Raw genomic sequence first — 14,963 nt, forward strand, 5'->3', positions numbered from 1 at the left:
GGGAGTCCATCGACCACCGGTGGACGGCCAGGGGACATCTGGGTTACGGCCTCTGCCAGTTCATGGAACAACAGAGGAATGTCCATTTCATCCCTCTGTGCCAGAGAGAGCTTAGGGAGTCCTGATAATAAGACCTGAGCACACATAGGATCACACAGTTCTGCCCTATACAACTCAATATAAAACTCCACAGTCCGCTCTCGCATCTCCCCCACCACAGAAGCCACCCGCCCATCCGATAGCCGTAGACAATGCATACCCTTGGCTATACCGCTCTGTCTTTCCAAACCAAAGAAAGAGGAGCTGGGAGCATCCATCCTCCTTTACCATGGAGAACCTAGCGCTTACATGTGCTCCTTTTGCCTTAATCTGGGAAAAAACGTATTATAACAACAGAACTGGGTGTGTTATAACAGAACTGGGTGTGTGTTATAACAGAACTGGGTGGGTGTTATAACAGAACTGGGTGTGTGTTATAACAGAACTGGGTGGGTGTTATAACAGAACTGGGTGTGTTATAACAGAACTGGGTGTGTGTTATAACAGAACTGGGTGTGTTATAACAGAACTGGGTGTGTGTTATAACAGAACTGGGTGGGTGTTATAACAGAACTGGGTGTGTGTTATAACAGAACTGGGTGGGTGTTATAACAGAACTGGGTGTGTGTTATAATAACAGAGCTGGGTGTGTGTTATAACAGAACTGGGTGTGTTATAACAGAACTGGGTGTGTGTTATAACAGAACTGGGTGTGTTATAACAGAACTGGGTGTGTTATAACAGAACTGGGTGTGTTATAACAGAACTGGGTGTGTGTTATAATAACAGAGCTGGGTGTGTGTTATAACAGAACTGGGTGTGTGTTATAACAGAACTGGGTGTGTGTTACAACAGAACTGGGTGTGTTATAACAGAACTGGGTGGGTGTTATAACAGAACTGGGTGTGTTATAACAGAACTGGGTGTGTGTTATAACAGAACTGGGTGTGTTATAACAGAACTGGGTGGGTGTTATAACAGAACTGGGTGTGTTATAACAGAACTGGGTGGGTGTTATAACAGAACTGGGTGTGTTATAACAGAACTGGGTGTGTTATAACAGAGCTGGGTGTGTGTTATAACAGAACTGGGTGGGTGTTATAACAGAACTGGCTGTGTGTTATAACAGAACTGGGTGTGTTATAACAGAACTGGGTGTGTTATAACAGAGCTGGGTGTGTGTTATAACAGAACTGGGTGTGTGTTATAACAGAACTGGGTGTGTGTTATAACAGAACTGGGTGTGTGTTATAACAGAACTGGGTGTGTTATAACAGAACTGGGTGTGTTATAACAGAACTGGGTGGGTGTTATAACAGAACTGGGTGTGTGTTATAATAACAGAGCTGGGTGTGTGTTATAACAACAGAACTGGGTATGTGTTATAACAGAACTGGGTGTGTTATAACAGAACTGGGTGGGTGTTATAACAGAACTGGGTGTGTGTTATAACAGAACTGGGTGTGTGTTATAATAACAGAGCTGGGTGTGTGTTATAACAACAGAACTGGGTATGTGTTATAACAGAACTGGGTGTGTGTTATAACAGAACTGGGTGTGTGTTATAACAGAACTGGGTGTGTGTTATAACAGAACTGGGTGTGTGTTATAACAGAACTGGGTGTGTGTTATAACAGAACTGGGTGTGTTATAACAGAACTGGGTGTGTGTTATAACAGAACTGGGTGTGTTATAACAGAGCTGGGTGTGTGTTATAACAGAACTGGGTGTGTGTTATAACAGAACTGGGTGTGTGTTATAACAGAACTGGGTGTGTTATAACAGAACTGGGTGTGTTATAACAGAACTGGGTGTGTTATAACAGAACTGGGTGTGTGTTATAACAGAACTGGGTGTGTGTTATAACAGAACTGGGTGGGTGTTATAACAGAACTGGGTGTGTTATAACAGAGCTGGGTGTGTGTTATAACAGAACTGGGTGTGTGTTATAACAGAACTGGGTGTGTGTTATAACAGAACTGGGTGTGTTATAACAGAACTGGGTGGGTGTTATAACAGAACTGGGTGTGTGTTATAATAACAGAGCTGGGTGTGTGTTATAACAACAGAACTGGGTATGTGTTATAACAGAACTGGGTGGGTGTTATATCAGAACTGGGTGGGTGTTATAACATAACTGGGTGTGTGTTATAACAGAACTGGGTGTGTGTTATAATAACAGAGCTGGGTGTGTGTTATAATAACAGAACTGGGTGTGTGTTATAACAGAACTGGGTGTGTGTTATAACAGAACTGGGTGTGTATTATAACAGAACTGGGTGTGTGTTATAACAGAACTGGGTGGGTGTTATAACAGAACTGGGTGTGTGTTATAATAACAGAACTGGGTGTGTGTTATAACAGAACTGGGTGTGTGTTATAACAGAACTGGGTGTGTATTATAACAGAACTGGGTGTGTGTTATAACAGAACTGGGTGTGTGTTATAACAGAACTGGGTGTGTGTTATAACAGAACTGGGTGTGTTATAACAGAACTGGGTGTGTTATAACAGAGCTGGGTGTGTGTTATAACAGAACTGGGTGTGTGTTATAACAGAACTGGGTGTGTTATAACAGAACTGGGTGTGTTATAACAGAGCTGGGTGTGTGTTATAACAGAACTGGGTGTGTGTTATAACAGAGCTGGGTGTGTGTTATAACAGAACTGGGTGTGTGTTATAACAGAACTGGGTGTGTTATAACAGAACTGGGTGTGTTATAACAGAGCTGGGTGTGTGTTATAACAGAACTGGGTGTGTTATAACAGAACTGGGTGTGTGTTATAACAGAACTGGGTGTGTGTTATAACAGAACTGGGTGTGTTATAACAGAGCTGGGTGTGTGTTATAACAGAACTGGGTGTGTGTTATAACAGAACTGGGTGGGTGTTATAATAGAACTGGGTGTGTATTATAACAGAACTGGGTGTGTGTTATAATAACAGAGCTGGGTGTGTGTTATAACATAACTGGGTGTGTATTATAACAGAACTGGGTGTGTATTATAACAGAACTGGGTGTGTTATAACAGAACTGGGTGTGTGTTATAATAACAGAGCTGGGTGTGTGTTATAACAGAACTGGGTGTGTGTTATAACAGAACTGGGTGGGTGTTATAACAGAACTGGGTGTGTATTATAACAGAACTGGGTGTGTTATAACAGAGCTGGGTGTGTGTTATAACAGAACTGGGTGGGTGTTATAACAGAACTGGGTGTGTGTTATAACAGAACTGGGTGTGTATTATAACAGAACTGGGTGTGTTATAACAGAGCTGGGTGTGTGTTATAACAGAACTGGGTGGGTGTTATAACAGAACTGGGTGTGTGTTATAACAGAACTGGGTGTGTTATAACAGAACTGGGTGTGTGTTATAACAGAACTGGGTGTGTTATAACATAACTGGGTGGGTGTTATAACAGAACTGGGTGGGTGTTATAACAGAACTGGGTGTGTGTTATAACAGGACTGGGTGTGTTATAACAGAACTGGGTGTGTGTTATAACAACAGAACTGGATGGGTGGTATAACAGAGCTGGGTGTGTGGTATAACAGAACTGGGTGTGTTATAACAGAACTGGGTGTGTGTTATAAGAGAACTGGGTGTGTTATAACAGAACTGGGTGGGTGTTATAACAGAACTGGGTGTGTGTTATAACAGAACTGGGTGTGTTATAACAGAACTGGGTGGGTGTTATAACAGAACTGGGTGTGTGTTATAACAGAACTGGGTGTGTTATAACAGAGCTGGGTGTGTGTTATAACAGAACTGGGTGTGTGTTATAACAGAACTGGGTGGGTGTTATATCAGAACTGGGTGGGTGTTATAACAGAACTGGGTGTGTTATAACAGAGCTGGGTGTGTGTTATAACAGAACTGGGTGTGTGTTATAACAGAACTGGGTGTGTGTTACAACAGAACTGGGTGGGTGTTATATCAGAACTGGGTGGGTGTTATAACATAACTGGGTGTGTGTTATAACAGAACTGGGTGTGTGTTATAATAACAGAGCTGGGTGTGTGTTATAACATAACTGGGTGTGTGTTATAACAGAACTGGGTGTGTGTTATAATAACAGAGCTGGGTGTGTGTTATAACATAACTGGGTGTGTGTTATAACAGAACTGGGTGTGTGTTATAATAACAGAACTGGGTGTGTGTTATAACAGAACTGGGTGTGTATTATAACAGAACTGGGTGTGTTATAACAGAGCTGGGTGTGTGTTATAACAGAACTGGGTGGGTGTTATAACAGAACTGGGTGTGTGTTATAACAGAACTGGGTGTGTTATAACAGAACTGGGTGTGTGTTATAACAGAACTGGGTGTGTTATAACATAACTGGGTGGGTGTTATAACAGAACTGGGTGGGTGTTATAACAGAACTGGGTGTGTGTTATAACAGGACTGGGTGTGTTATAACAGAACTGGGTGTGTGTTATAACAACAGAACTGGATGGGTGGTATAACAGAGCTGGGTGTGTGGTATAACAGAACTGGGTGTGTTATAACAGAACTGGGTGTGTTATAACAGAACTGGGTGTGTTATAACAGAACTGGGTGTGTGTTATAAGAGAACTGGGTGTGTTATAACAGAACTGGGTGGGTGTTATAGCAGAACTGGGTGTGTTATAACAGGACTGGGTGTGTTATAGCAGAACTGGGTGTGTTATAACAGGACTGGGTGTGTGTTATAACAGAACTGGGTGTGTGTTATAACAGAACTGGGTGTGTGTTATAACAGAACTGGGTGGGTGTTATAACAGAACTGGGTGGGTGTTATAACAGAACTGGGTGGGTGTTATAACAGAACTGGGTGTGTTATAACAGAACTGGGTGTGTGTTATAACAGAACTGGGTGTGTTATAACAGAACTGGGTGTGTGTTATAACAACAGAACTGGGTGTGTGTTATAACAGAACTGGGTGTGTGTTATAACAACAGAACTGGGTGTGTGTTATAACAGAACTGGGTGTGTGTTATAACAGAACTGGGTGTGTGGTATAACAGAACTGGGTGTGTTATAACAGAACTGGGTGTGTTATAACAGAACTGGGTGTGTTATAACAGAACTGGGTGGGTGTTATAACAGAACTGTGTGTGTGTTATAACAGGACTGGGTGGGTGTTATAACAGGACTGGGTGTGTTATAACAGAACTGGGTGGGTGTTATAACAGAACTGGGTGTGTTATAACAGGACTGGGTGTGTTATAACAGAACTGGGTGTGTGTTATAACAGAACTGGGTGTGTGTTATAACAGAACTGGGTGGGTGTTATAACAGAACTGGGTGTGTTATAACAGGACTGGGTGTGTTATAACAGAACTGGGTGTGTGTTATAACAGAACTGGGGGTGTGTTATAACAGAACTGGGTGTGTTATAACAGAACTGGGTGGGTGTTATAACAGAACTGGGTGGGTGTTATAACAGAACTGGGTGTGTGTTATAACAGAACTGGGTGTGTTATAACAGAACTGGGTGGGTGTTATAACAGAACTGGGTGTGTTATAACAGGACTGGGTGTGTTATAACAGAACTGGGTGTGTGTTATAACAGAACTGGGTGTGTGTTATAACAGAACTGGGTGTGTGTTATAACAGAACTGGGGGTGTGTTATAACAGAACTGGGTGTGTTATAACAGAACTGGGTGGGTGTTATAACAGAACTGGGTGGGTGTTATAACAGAACTGGGTGTGTGTTATAACATAACTGGGTGTGTTATAACAGAACTGGGTGTGTTATAACAGAACTGGGTGTGTGTTATAACAGAACTGGGTGTGTTATAACAGAACTGGGTGTGTTATAACAGAACTGGGTGTGTGTTATAACAGAACTGGGTGTGTGTTATAACAGAACTGGGTGTGTTATAACAGAACTGGGTGTGTTATAACAGAACTGGGTGTGTGTTATAACAGAACTGGGTTTGTGTATTGTGTGTCTGTATGTATACAGTATATATACAAGCGGTGGTTTTCCTTGTCCAGACTCTCTCACGCTGTGGAGTGTTGAAGATGTAAGTGGGATATCTCCGGCATGCCCTCGTGCCTTCATGACCCTGTCGTGGTCATATGATGTGTTTTCCCTTACCGCTGAGCTCCGAGCCAGCTGACAGGATGAAAGTGTGTTATGGTAGAGAAGGTCAGAAGTCATGGCAAACTCTGAAAGGTTATCTTTCATCTTATTTATCAGACCTACATCAGTGTTATGGTGTAGTTCATCGTTGGAGAGGAGCTTGTTGTTTATCAGACCTACATCAGTGTTATGGTGTACAGTGAGGGAAAAAAGTATTTGATCCCCTGATGATTTTGTACGTTTGCCCACTGACAAATAAATGATCAATATATAATTTTAATGGTAGGTTTATTTGAACAGTGAGAGACAGAATAACAACAAAAATATCCAGAAAAACACGTCAAAAATGTTATGTATTTATTTGCATTTTAATGAGGGAAATAAGTATTTGACCCCCTCTCAATCAGAAAGATTTCTGGCTCCCAGGTGTCTTTTATACAGGTAACAAATTGAGTTTAGGAGCACACTCTTAAAGGGAGTGCTCCTAATCTCAGTTTGTTACCTGTATAAAAGATGCCTGTCCACAGAAGCAATCAATCAATCAGATTCCAAACTCTCCACCATGGCCAAGACCAAAGAGCTCTCCAAGGATATCAGGGACAAGATTGTAGACCTACACAAGGCTGGAATGGGCTACAAGACCATCGCCAAGCAGCTTGGTGAGAAGGTGACAACAGTTGGTGCGATTATTTGCAAATGGAAGAAACACAAAAGAACTGTCAATCTCCGTCGGCCTGGGGCTCCATGCAAGATCTCACCTCGTGGAGTTGCAATGATCATGAGAACGGTGAGGAATCAGCCCAGAACTACACGGGAGGATCTTGTCAATGATCTCAAGGCAGCTGGGACCATAGTCACCAAGAAAACAATTGGTTACACACTATGCCGTGAAGGACTGAAATCCTGCAGCGCCCGCAAGGTCCTCCTGCTCAAGAAAGCACATATACATGCCCGTCTGAAGTTTGCCAATGAACATCTGAATGATTCAGAGGACAACTGGGTGAAAGTGTTGTGGTCAGATGAGACACAAATGGAGCTCTTTGGCATCAACTCAACTCGCTGTGTTTGGAGGAGGAGGAATGCTGCCTATGACCCCAAGAACACCATCCCCACCGTCAAACATGGAGGTGGAAACATTATGCTTTGGGGGTGTTTTTCTGCTAAGGGGACAGGACAACTTCACCGCATCAAAGGGACGATGGACGGGGCCATGTACCGTCAAATCTTGGGTGAGAACCTCCTTCCCTCAGCTAGGGCATTGAAAATGGGTCGTGGATGGGTATTCCTGCATGACAATGACCCAAAACTCATGGCCAAGGCAACAAAGGAGTGGCTCAAGAAGAAGCACATTAAGGTCCTGGAGTGGCCTAGCCAGTCTCCAGACCTTAATCCCATAGAACATCTTTGGAGGGAGCTGAAGGTTCGAGTTGCCAAACATCAGCCTCGAAACCTTAATGACTTGGAGAAGATCTGCAAAGAGGAGTGGGACAAAATCCCTCCTGAGATGTGTGCAAACCTGGTGGCCAACTACAAGAAATGTCTGACCTCTGTGATTGCCAACAAGGGTTTTGCCACTAAGTACTAAGTCATGTTTTGCAGAGGGATCAAATATTTATTTCCCTCATTAAAATGCAAATCATTTTATAACATTTTTGACATGCGTTTTTCAGGATTTTTTTATTGTTATTCTGTCTCTCACTGTTCAAATAAACCTACCATTAAAATTATAGACTGATCATTTCTTTGTCAGTGGACAAACGTACAAAATCAGCAGGCGATTAAATACTTTTCCCCCCACTGTAGATCAGTGTTATGGTGTAGTTCCTAGTTGGAGAGGAGAGGAGCTTGTTGTTTATCAGACCTACATCAGTGTTATGGTGTACAGTGAGGGAAAAAAGTATTTTATCCCCTGATGATTTTGTACGTTTGCCCACTGACAAATAAATGATCAATCTATAATTTTAATGGTAGGTTTATAAAAGCAAATCAATTTATAACATTTTTGACATGTGTTTTTCTGGATTTTTTGATTGTTATTCTGTCTCTCACTGTTCAAATAAACCTACCATTAAAATAATAGACTGATCATTTCTTTGTCAGTGGACAAACGTACAAAATCATCAGGCGATTAAATACTTTTTCCCCTCACTGTAGATCAGTGTTATGGTGTAGTTCCTCATTGGAGAGGAGAGGAGCTTGTTGTTTATCAGACCTACATCAGTGTTATGGTGTAGTTCCTCATTGGAGAGGAGAGGAGCTTGTTGTTTATCAGACCTACATCAGTGTTATGGTGTAGTTCCTCATTGGAGAGGAGCTTGTTGTTTATCAGACCTACATCAGTGTTATGGTGTAGTTCCTCATTGGAGAGGAGAGGAGCTTGTTGTTTAACAGACCTACATCAGTGTTATGGTGTAGTTCCTCATTGGAGAGGAGCTTGTTGTTTATCAGACCTACATCAGTGTTATGGTGTAGTTCCTCATTGGAGAGGAGCTTGTTGTTTAACAGACCTACATCAGTGTTATGGTGTAGTTCCTCATTGGAGAGGAGCTTGTTGTTTATCAGACCTACATCAGTGTTACGGTGTAGCTCCTATGAAAGTAACTGCTACTTTGTCTGGACCTTGTCTCTGCTTTATGCCGACTTAGCGTTGTCTCTATTTTCTTCTCCCCCTGCTTTCCTTCTCTCTCTGATCAAAACTCTGATGGCCAGGGTGGACCGTTGGCGGCGCAGGCTAATCTTTAGCACACGTCACAAAACACAAAGAAGCCAGCCCGGTCTGTTGAGCATGGAAGATGTCTTTCAATACTTCAGTTTAGTTTGGCTTTAGGGTGATATTATCGATACTGTGTCTCACTACCGGCAGGCTGCTCTCTAGAGTATAAAGTGAGCATATAATATCTGAATCCTGAAATATGGGCCCTGGTCAAAAGCAGTGCACTATATAGGGAAGAGGGTGCCAAAGCAGTGCACTATATAAGGAATAGGGTGCCAAAGCAGTGCACTATATAAGGAATAGGGTGCCAAAGCAGTGCACTATATAAGGAATAGGGTGCCAAAGCAATGCACTATATAGGGAAGAGGGAGCCAAAGCAGTGCACTATATAAGGAATAGGGTGCCAAAGCAGTGCACTATATAAGGAATAGGGTGCCAAAGCAGTGCACTATATAAGGAATAGGGTGCCAAAGCAGTGCACTATATAAGGAATAGGGTGCCAAAGCAGTGCACTATATAAGGAATAGGGTGCCAAAGCAGTGCACTATATAAGGAATAGGGTGCCAAAGCAGTGCACTATATAAGGAATAGGGTGCCAAAGCAGTGCACTATATAAGGAATAGGGTGCCAAAGCAGTGCACTATATAAGGAATAGGGTGCCATTTGCTCTTCTTGCTGATGGACAGATATGTAGTTACACATGTTTTTTGTCGTTGTTGTTGTTGGTATTTATCTTTTATTCAAGTTTTGTTGTCGTTCTACTTGTGCTTCTTGACAAAGTCGAGGAACTCGTTGACGTCATCAGGAGAACCCACAATAAACGGAACTCTCTGGTGGATGTTGGTTGGAACCACGTCTAGGACCCGCCTTCTCCCGTAGTCGCCACGCCCCACACTGCTCGATCAGGAAGGCGATGGGGTTGCACTCGTACAGCAAACGCAGCTGGGGAAGGGAGGGGAATACGGACACCCAAGATTAGGGGAGGGAATGTGAAGGAGCGATGCACCGCTTCAACCTGGATTAGCTGTTGTTTATACCTTTCTTTACTTTCCTTGTCTTATGAGAGAGTCTGCTAAATGACTCTGGATCAGAGAGTCTGCTAAATGACTCTGGATCAGAGAGTCTGCTAAATGACTCTGGATCAGAGAGTCTGCTAAATGACTCACTACTGTAATGGTTCTGGATCAGAGAGTCTGCTAAATGACTCTGGGTCAGAGAGTCTGCTAAATGACTCTGGATCAGAGAGTCTGCTAAATGACTCTGGGTCAGAGAGTCTGCTAAATGACTCTGGATCAGAGAGTCTGCTAAATGACTCACTGCTGTAATGGCTCTGGATCAGAGAGTCTGCTAAATGACTCACTACTGTAGTGGTTCTGGATCAGAGAGTCTGCTAAATGACTCACTACTGTAGTGGCTCTGGATCAGAGAGTCTGCTAAATGACTCACTACTGTAGTGGCTCTGGATCAGAGAGTCTGCTAAATGACTCTGGATCAGAGAGTCTGCTAAATGACTCACTACTGTAGTGGCTCTGGGTCAGAGAGTCTGCTAAATGACTCACTACTGTAGTGGCTCTGGATCAGAGAGTCTGCTAAATGACTCACTACTGTAGTGGCTCTGGATCAGAGAGTCTGCTAAATGATCACTACTGTAGTGGCTCTGGATCAGAGAGTCTGCTAAATGACTCACTACTGTAGTGGCTCTGGATCAGAGAGTCTGCTAAATGACTCTGGATCAGAGAGTCTGCTAAATGACTCACCACTGTAGTGGATCAGAGAGTCTGCTAAATGATTAACATGTAATGAGTTAAATCTATAGAGTCTATAATTCAATTCAGATGTTTTCTGTGGTCTGTGGATGAGTTAAATCTATAGAGTCTATAATTCAGTTCATCTTTTCACTGGCGGGGTTACAGGTCAGGGGTTAGTTTTAGGGTCAGGGCCTGCCTACCTAGCCCTTGGGGCTCTTCTTGTTGATAGTGGTTATGGCTAAAGGTCAGGGGTTAGGGGTTAAAGGTCAAGGGTTAAGGCTAAACCTACCTTTCCCTTAGGGCTCTTTTCATTGGCTGGGTACATGAAGATTCCTCCATATGCGATTGTGCGATGAACGTCTGCCACCATAGATCCCACATACCTTGCTCCATAGGGGGCGCTACCGTCCTATAGAGGCAGAGACAACGTCATCAGAAAGACACTGAACTCACTCTCATCGCCATGCACTGATTGATTGATGTTCAGTTTTGATTGATACCATCACAACCATATTTGTTTGCCAGAGCCATAGATGAAGCTACAGTAGCAAGCAACAGAAGGCTATGCACAGCTACACAGCAGTGTTAAAATCTCAGTGTTAAAGTAAAAAGTGTTGTGAGTGTTATATCTGAGTGTTGATTCTAATGGGGTTAACACCAGTTATATCTGAGTGTTGATTCTAATGGGGTTAACACCAGTGTTATATCTGAGTGTTGATTCTAATTGGGTTAACGCCAGTGTTATATCTGAGTGTTGATTCTAATGGGGTTAACGCCAGTGTTATATCTGAGTGTTGATTCTAATGGGGTTAACACCAGTTATATCTGAGTGTTGATTCTAATGGGGTTAACACCAGTGTTATATCTGAGTGTTGATTCTAATTGGGTTAACGCCAGTGTTATATCTGAGTGTTGATTCTAATGGGGTTAACGCCAGTGTTATATCTGAGTGTTGATTCTAATGGGGTTAACACCAGTGTTATATCTGAGTGTTGATTCTAAATGGGTTAACGCCAGTGTTATATCTGAGTGTTGATTCTAATGGGGTTAACACCAGTTATATCTGAGTGTTGATTCTAATGGGTTAACACCAGTGTTATATCTGAGTGTTGATTCTAAATGGGTTAACGCCAGTGTTATATCTGAGTGTTGATTCTAAATGGGTTAACACCAGTGTTATATCTGAGTGTTGATTCTAATGGGGTTAACACCAGTGTTATATCTGAGTGTTGATTCTAATGGGGTTAACACCAGTGTTATATCTGAGTGTTGATTCTAAATGGGTTAACACCAGTGTTATATCTGAGTGTTGACTCTAAATGGGTTAACACCAGTGTTATATCTGAGTGTTGATTCTAATGGGGTTAACACCAGTGTTATATCTGAGTGTTGATTCTAAATGGGTTAACACCAGTGTTATATCTGAGTGTTGATTCTAATGGGGTTAACACCAGTGTTATATCTGAGTGTTGATTCTAAATGGGTTAACACCAGTGTTATATCTGAGTGTTGATTCTAATGGGGTTAACACCAGTGTTATATCTGAGTGTTGATTCTAATGGGGTTAACACCAGTGTTATATCTGAGTGTTGATTCTAATGGGGTTAACACCAGTGTTATATCTGAGTGTTGATTCTAATGGGGTTAACACCAGTGGGATTAAAATTGATACCACCTGCGGTGAATAAATGAAGTGTTATTTGAATTACAGTGGGATCAACACTGCGTGGTGTTGTTGTTAATCGACTGTGTTGAGTTCATTTCCGTTAACTCTCGGAGTGAAAAAATATGTTGAAGGACCTCTTTATCATATTTCCCAAGATGCTTTGTTGCAGGTTGATTTTTTAGAATTGTTTAATTTTAATATCTATGTTTCTGCATACACATTGATTCATTACTCTTATACTATACAAAGATAAATAACTTAAATGTTTCTAAACTAATCCAATCTGTAAGGGGTTGGATTTATTGCACCTGTTACTGAGATATTCCAGTTTACATGGTTTAGGTAGTATTGGTTGTGAAGTCCTTCACGACAACAGTCAGGCTGAATGCAGGTGGTGGGGGATAAAATATTCCAATTGTTGGATATCTTCCCTCTGGCTGGATTCCCATAGGAATAACTAATCACTTCACAAACCAGCGTATGTGACTTTGCAGGTCTGATGTGGCCCATGAGCCAGGATTTTCAGAACACGATATTGAGATTAACTAGGCCATAACTAAAAGCCTTCTGAAATGTATAATGTACATGTCACAAAGGGTTCAATTTCAATTGAAATACATTCACTTAAGCAGTCACTTGCTGAAGGATCCAGTGCTGAAGATGCATTAATGTAACAACTATGTCTCTGTCACTAGTAAAACATGGTCATGGGTGGATATCTCACATTCACCTGAAAAGCATGCTGGGAAATATGCAATTTTGGTATTTGCAGCAGCTACTCTTCCTGGGGTCCATACAAAACATGAAAAATAATACAGAATGACATAATACAGAACATCATTAGACAAGAACAGCTCAAAAACAGAACTACATACATTTTTAAAAGGTACACGTAGCCTACATATCAATACATAAACACAAACTATCTAGGTCCAATAGGGGAGCGGTGTGCCGCGTGGTGTTTATCAGTGGAGACAGTGTGGCCTCAGTGCAGTGGGCAGATGGGAGGAGGTGTTCTTATTCTCCATGGACTTTACAGTGTCCCAGAACCTTTTTGGAATTTGTGCTACTGGATGCAAATTTCTGAAAAAGCTAGCCTTTGCTTTCCTAACTGCCTGTGTATATTGGTTCCTAACTTCCCTGAAATGTTGCATATCGCGGGGGCTATTCGATGCTAATGCAGAACGCCACAGGATGTTTTTGTGCTGGTCAAGGGCAGTCAGTTCTGGAGTGAACCAAGGCCTATATCTGTTCTTAGTTCTACATTTTTTGAATGGGGCTTATTTAACCTGTTGGGGCTAGGGGGCAGTATTTTCACGGCTGGATAAAAAAACGTACCCGATTTAATCTGGTTACTAATCCTACCCAGTAACTAGAATATGCATATACTGATTATATATGGATAGAAAACACCCTAAAGTTTCTAAAACTGTTTGAATGGTGTCTGTGAGTATAACAGAACTCATTTGGCAGGCAAAACCCTGAGACATTTTCTGACAGGAAGTGGATAGCTGATGTGTTGAATTACCTTTAAGCCTATGCCATTGAAACACACAGGGGTTGATTAATGTTTTGGCACTTCCTATTGCTTCCACTAGATGTCACCAGCCTTTACAAAGTGTTTTGAGTCTTTTACTGTGAGATCTGACCGAACAAGAGCCATGGAACGGTGATGGCCGATTAGACTCTGGGCGCGCGAGTTCATGTTGGGTACCCTCGTTCCAATACGTTATAAAAGAGAATGCATTCGTCCACCTTGAATATTATTCATGTTCTGGTTAAAAAATGCACTAATGATTTATGCTATACAACGTTTGACATGTTTGAACGAACGTAAATATATTTTTTTCCCTCGTTCATGACGAGAAGTCCGGCTGGCTTAGATCATTGCTAACAACAAGGAGCTTTTTGGATATAAATGATGAGCTTTTTTGAACAAAACTACATTCGTTATGGACCTGGGATTCCTGGAAGTGACATCTGATGAAGAGAATCAAAGGTAATGGATTATTTACATAGTATTTTCGATTTTAGATCTCCCCAACATGGCGGCTAGTCTGTATCGCAACGCGTATTTTTCTGGGCGCAGTGCTCAGATTATTGCAAAGTGTGATTTCCCAGTAAGGTTATTTTTAAATCTGGCAAGTTGATTGCGTTCAAGAGATGTAAATCTATAATTCTTTAAATGACAATATAATATTTTACCAATGTTTTCTAATTTTAATTATTTAATTTGTGGTGCTGACTTGACTGCCGGTTATTGGAGGGGAAACGATTTCCTCAACATCAATGCCATAGGAAAACGCTGTTTTTGGATATAAATCTGAACTTGATAGAACTAAAAATGCATGCATTGTCTAACATAATGTCCTAGGAGTGTCATCTGATGGAGATTGTAAAAGGTTAGTGCATCATTTTAGCTGGTTTTATGGTTTTGGTGACGCCTGTCTTTGAATTCGACAAAACATTACACACAGCTATTGTCAATGTACTCTCCTAACATAATCTAACTTTATGCTTTCGCCGTAAAACCTTTTTTTGAAATCGGACAACGTGGTTAGATTAAGGAGATGTTTATCTTTCAAAGGGTGTAAGATAGTTGTATGTTTGAAAAATTTGAATTTTGACATTTATTTGGATTCAAATTTGCCGCTCTTGAAATGCACCTGCTGTTGATAGGGTGCACCACGGGTGGCACGCTAGCGTCCCACATAGCCCCAA

The 14,963-nt window shown here is 41.7% G+C and overlaps 1 pseudogene; it reads right to left on the reverse strand.

The window, feature by feature from the left end:
* Window positions 1-9,584: 9,584 nt before the first annotated feature.
* On the reverse strand, window positions 9,585-10,985 carry LOC123732962 (fructose-1,6-bisphosphatase isozyme 2-like; annotated as a pseudogene).
* Window positions 10,986-14,963: the final 3,978 nt, after the last annotated feature.

Source organism: Salmo salar, unplaced genomic scaffold (assembly GCF_905237065.1).
Source record: "Salmo salar unplaced genomic scaffold, Ssal_v3.1, whole genome shotgun sequence".
Taxonomy (NCBI): Eukaryota; Metazoa; Chordata; class Actinopteri; order Salmoniformes; family Salmonidae; genus Salmo; species Salmo salar.